At 40.0% G+C, this 6,081-nt stretch overlaps 1 protein-coding gene across 1 annotated transcript in view; it reads left to right on the top strand.

The window, feature by feature from the left end:
* LOC129012343 (actin nucleation-promoting factor WAS-like) overlaps nucleotides 1-6,081 on the top strand; it is a 39,383-nt gene that overhangs the window by 1,275 nt on the left and 32,027 nt on the right. The window lies entirely within an intron of this gene.

Here is a 6,081-nt window from a genome sequence, read left to right as displayed (position 1 = left end):
TTGTTAAAAACCTGATTTATAGAGCTGGTCTGGTGTGCCGCAGATGGACGTTTTCAATATATAATTCTATGACGGAACACGTTTGCAACTTTTTGCCGTAATCTAAACTCTGTATGTATAAAATATTTATTATACTCACAGATTCTGTGTCTCTGAAATCCAGACAGAGCACAACTGGGATGGCTTTTCTCTACTCCATTATGCCTAGGGCTTCAATTGGAAGACTCCAAGGCTGAGGAGTAGAATTACTTGAAAACTTCACTTTCACCGCTGATGGTTGATGCAGGATAAAGGCTGGAGGCCTCAGTTCTAGTCCATGTAGATCTCTCCCGGTGGTTTTTAGCATTGATTGGTTTGGGCTTTGTCACAGCCTGGTGGCTGGGTTCCACGGCAAGTATCGTGCGAGAAAGTCAGTCAGAAGCATATTACCCATTATGACCAGCCTTAGAAGTCATGTAGTCTCTAGCCAGGTGCGGTGCCTCACGCCTGTAATCCTGGCATTTTGGGAGGCCCGGGCGAGAGGATCTCTTGAGGCCAGGAGTTCGAGACCAGCCTGGCCAACACAGTGAAACCTCATCTCTGCCGAAAAATACAAAAATTAGCCGGGTGTGGTAGCTCACGCCTGTAGTCCCAGCTACTCAGGAGGCTGAGGAGAATCACTTGAACCCGGGAGGCGGAGGTTGCAGTAAGCCGAGATTGCGCTACTGCACTCCAGCCTGGGCAACACGGGGAGACTCCCTCTCAAGAAAAAGAAACAAAAAACAAGTTATGTAGTGTCAGTTCTGCTGCATTGTATCTAGGCAGACACAAAATTATATCCAGTTTTGAGAGGAGGGGAAATAGACTCTACCCTTGGTGGAGAGAGGCGAGGTTCTCAAAGAGCATGTGGGACCAGAAATATTGCTGTGGCCATTTTCAGAATGTATAACTTGCTACAGATGCATTGAAAAACCTCCTAAACACCTTGATGTGTGGGGGATATAAATGAGATGTATAAGTACAGCGTGATCCCATTTCTGTCTTTTAAAAAGCACAAAACAAAACCATGTTTCCAAATGTGCATACATTGTTTAAAGATACATGTTTTTCAAAGTTTCTAAGTGTAACCTGGGTAGTCAGCCAATGAAACAATGATCTGTTCAAATCATGGTGGAAAAACTGGCCCAAGAGGCACCAGATAATTCCATAAGAGATGTTTAAGGGTGAATTTTATTTAGAAAAATACCTCTCAGTCATTTACTTTGAAATGTAAGCCCTTCCTAAAAAACATGTACCTTCACTGTAGTGAATGAATGGCAGCAGGCCTTCCTGTTCTTTCTGTGTTGCAACTGGGCATTGAGCTCTGTCACACTGAGGAGCTGACCAGATGTTGTCTCAAAGTGGTTTTCAGAAAGTCAAGAGTTGTAAGGACCTTCTTGAGGTCAGGGAGTAAATGTTACTCACTTTGTATTCACATATCAAACACATAAAAGGGAAATCGTTAAGCTTTTTGACTGAAGTACACCAGTCTCTCATTCAGTAACCTAGAATGCTTATAATGACAAAGTAAATTCTGACCTCCTCAATAAGTAGTGGGGTAATTCTAATGTCTCAGCCCCAGTGATTTTTCTTTATATCCCAGTATTAAAATTACAATGTTGGCCTTCTAAATCAGATGACATCTCTAAAAAAAATTGTCTTTATAACATGAAATCTTTTCTATTTGATTCATGTTTACTTGATAGGATGATAGCACTATTTTAGGCATAGAAATAGGATTAGTTCACTATAATGCTTTAGACATATTTACTATTATGAGACTCTGAAAAAACAACTATCTCCATGAGCAATACTTCATAGGAAAGAATGGGCTCAGAGCAAGGTAAGCGTAGCAGTGATACTCTTCTGTGTGGTTAGTTGATATTTTCATTGTTTTGTAATATCCTATGAAGGAACAGCCATTTTTTCTTTTCTTTTCTTTTTTACTATTGTTGTTCTCTTTTGAGGAAGAAGAGAACATGCCTTAATTTTTTAGAAGAAAAAAAACTTCTCATTAAATCAATTAAAATAACCAACAGCAATTTTAAAACAACATCCTAAAGCAATTTCTTGAAATCAGCTTGGAAGGAGAAAAATTTCTATTTAATTCTTTCTAACAGTGAGGCATGTTTCTCTTATTGGCTAGGTTTAGAGAGAAAACCTAGCTGTGTACCTACCTGAAAGGTAAATGTGGGAATGAATAATGGAAAGATGCTTTAAGTTCCCTTGACACAGCAAGATGACATTGTTATGTGCCATAGGCACACATACTAAATAATTTAAATATTTGTGTAGTTTTATTTTACATGTCATGTGGCTCTTAATCCCACTAATCCTATTATACATAAAGCCCTGAAAATGAATGTCCTTAACTTTGTTTCATCTTGAATGAAAGAAAGAACATACATCAAATTTGAGAGCTGAAGAACTTAACCAAAGGATGAATATTAGTATATTGTTGTATTACCTGTAATCTTAGAACACTCTGAGATGCCCAGATAAAGGGCTAACAATTTGATTCTTCCCTTCGAATTTGGGGAATGACAGTCTGTTCTTTAAACTTCTTTCCCCTTGCCAGTAGTGGATGGCAGTCCCAATTGTAGGTAGGCATCAATTTTGTCTGTAGAACTGAGGCCTCAGAGGACTATGAAGAACCAGAGAGGGTTGTGGTCAAATGGTCCCCATTTCCATTACTTTCAACCTCACACTAACTCTTCATGACCTGCCTGAAGACATGGTCAGGGTGATTCTCACAGATACACCTGCGCTGATGAGACATGTTGGAGAGAATCATATATTCCTAGAGCCAAAAAATTTTCGATCTCTAATTTAGCTATGCCTTCAGCTGTCTAGAATTGTTTTAACCTGTCTCCGAGGCCAGCTTCATCCAACAGCAACTATCCTCAACCACTACTTGCTTCACACTCTCAGCAGATAACCCTGCCTCCATTTCACTAAGAAAAGTGAACTATTTCATAGGTGTGCCTTCTACTGCCATACCTATAAGTTCATCTGTATCTGAACTTACCCTTACCTCCTCCCCCCCAGTCTTAAGAGGGTGGAAGATGGATCAATTCTTCATGACTAATACCTCCCTCTACCTGTGGGCTTGATGCTTTCTCTTTCAGTCTCTTTTGGAACCTGTCCCATCATTGTTTCTCTCTCCTGAATTTTCCATGTTACCTTTGCTAGCTACTGCCTCAAAGTTTATAAACATGCCCCATTTAGAGACTTTTCCCACTACCATCCTTTTCCTTCCCCCTTTTCACCACAAACTCCTAATCTGCAATAGGTATCCACTGTCTCTACTCAGGTGCAGGCTCACTGTTCGATGGTGGGTTGGCTTCAATCTCAGCCCTTCTTCAAACAACACTCTGGCAAAAAATCACCTGTTATGTCCTAACTGGACTCTTCCAGTTCTCACATCACTTTATTCCATCGTGGCATTTCATCCTGCCATGCCCTTCCAGAAACTCTTCCCTTGGCTTCTCCACTCTCTCTTACCCTCCTTTGGACATTCTTTCTCAGTTGTTCTTAACAATAGAAGCTTTTAATAATAACAGTAGCTACCATTTATTGTGGTCTTCCCATGTATTAAGCATGTTATAAATAATAGCTCATTTAGTTCTTATGATAACCCTATGAATTGGTGGTCAGAAGTCAGACCAGAATTGGATCACTGGTCTATTCCTGAGCCAGACACTGGAAAGGAGCTGGATTTACTCTTATGTCAATCAGGCCTGTTTGAGATGGAGTATGAGGTGAGCTTCTCCTGATGTATGTGGCTGGGGGATGAAGGAGTATCTAAATAAAATTGGAGTTCAGATCCTGGCTCTGCCAATTACTGGCTGTGTGGTGTTGACAACTTAATGTGCCTGGGCTTCAGATTCCTCATATCGGATATGGATAATATTACATGCCTTGTAGGGTTTTGGAAGGGTAAAATGAATTATTATATGTAAAGTGTTTAATACAGAGCGTATAGGAAGCCCCCGTAAATGTTAGCTCATCTCCCATCCCACCCATCCATCCTCAACATTTCTACCACTGCCACCCTTACAAAATACAAACCTATTTTGTCACTTCCTGGCTTAAATCTCTTCAGTGACTCCCATAGCCGAATAATCAAATCTAAACTTTGGTTAGGGTGCTTTGGCCACAAGCTCAATCTGGCTTTAAAAAAAATAAGGAAATGAGACAGTCAGAGGCAGAGTGAAGTTCAGGATTAGTTGTTTCATGATATCATTGTGAATCCAAGTTTCTGTCTCTCTCCTTCCATTCACAGAGTCAGCTCCATCCTAATGCTGATTTCCTTCATTGTTATAATATGGCTGCCAAAAGTGTTTGGGGCTAAGTGCTTCTTTATTCATGCCCAGTTAAGAGAAGGGAGAGGCTTTCAGTAACTCTCTCAGATTTACTTTTCCAGAAACCTCTAACCAACTTCTCTGGCTATATTCTTGGTTAGAATATATCACATGCTATTTCTGAGTCAGTCACTGGAAGGGGATTAAGAGTGAGGTGAGCTTCCTTGGAGGTGTATGGGTGTGTGGAAAAGGGATGTATACTAAACAAAATTGGGTTTGTGTTAGGAAGAAGAATGTGGAGTGGATGCTGTTAAGGCAACCACTTATGTTCACTACATAAACAAAGCCCTTTTGGTGATCTTACCTTGAAGCAGCAGTTACTTCTTGCCATTCACAGCTTCGACCCAAAATATTCAATTAATAATTATTGTGTATATAAATGAATGACCTTTGAACCAAGTTACTTGCACTTGCCAAAATGTACAAGATGATTTCTGGCCTCTGTGTCTGTGCTGATGGTCCCTGGAATCATCAACCCTCATAATGCACCCTCCTCCCCTCTCTTCTCTTTCTCTCTCTCTCTCTCTGTCACACACACACACACACACACACACACACACACCACACACACCTCCCCACCTCTCGTAATACTGGCTTTTCCCTACTCTGTGAGTGCTGCAGACTTCTGTGATCGTTGTTTTTCTGTTGCTTCTTCTAGAAGTCTTTTAAGGGTAGGAATTATGTCTTATTCCTCTTTGTATTGGCGTATACATAATACATTATTTTGAATACAAGAATGAAAGATTGATCTTGTTCTATACCTTTTCAGAATGTAGATCTCACTCTTGGTGTATATACCTTTAACTAAATTTACTTATACAGAACTTCTCATCACATATAAGATATACTTGGATCTTAAGATTATTTTACTTAAAATAATCACAGATGCTTATTATTATTATTATTATTATTATTATTATTATTATTTGAGACAGGGGTTTTGCTCTGTCACCCAGGCTGGAGTGCAGTGGCACAATCTCAGCTCACTACAACCTCTACCTCACAGGCTCAGGTGATTCTCCCACCTCAGCCTCCTCCGTAGCTGGGACCACAGGTATGTGCCACCACACCTGGCTAATTTTTTACATTTTTGTTAGAGACAAAGTTTCACCCTGTTGGCCAGGCTGGTCTTGAACTCCTGAGCCCAAGCAATACACCCGCCTTGGCCTCCCAAAGTGCTGGGATTACAGGCATGAGCCACCGCGCCCAGCCCCAGATGCATTTTTTATTATTAAAATAAATACTTTGAGGCAATGCGTTCAATAACAATACAACAGTCTACATACACACGGTTGACTGAATTATTTTGGCTTTAGCTCACTACATCGTGCATCACATGTTTTAGTGAAGGGACATTTTCCATCATTGTGGGGACTGATTCTGTGAAGCCAGTCCAGGAAAGGACAATGATTTTGTAATGCCTGAATATTGCATTAAAACACAAGTTATGTGAAACAAAATGTTTATTTCATTATTTTGTCTCTGAGTGAGAAAATATAGAAACAATGAAGACTTTTAAAAACTAGGCTTAGAAAGGACAAACATGATATGCTAAGAATAGGATAGTGCTTACCTAGGGTGTGTAGATCTCCATTCCTAATATATTTTGATGTGTTCCTCATTTTAATGTGTTTACAAAACTGTCCACCCAAAAATGCAGCCATAGTAAGGAAATGGAAAGGATAAAGTGACCAAGATA

The sequence above is a fragment of the Pongo pygmaeus genome, chromosome 15 (assembly GCF_028885625.2).
Source record: "Pongo pygmaeus isolate AG05252 chromosome 15, NHGRI_mPonPyg2-v2.0_pri, whole genome shotgun sequence".
In the NCBI taxonomy this organism is placed as follows: domain Eukaryota; kingdom Metazoa; phylum Chordata; class Mammalia; order Primates; family Hominidae; genus Pongo; species Pongo pygmaeus.
This window is presented reverse-complemented; position numbering and strand designations above follow the sequence as displayed.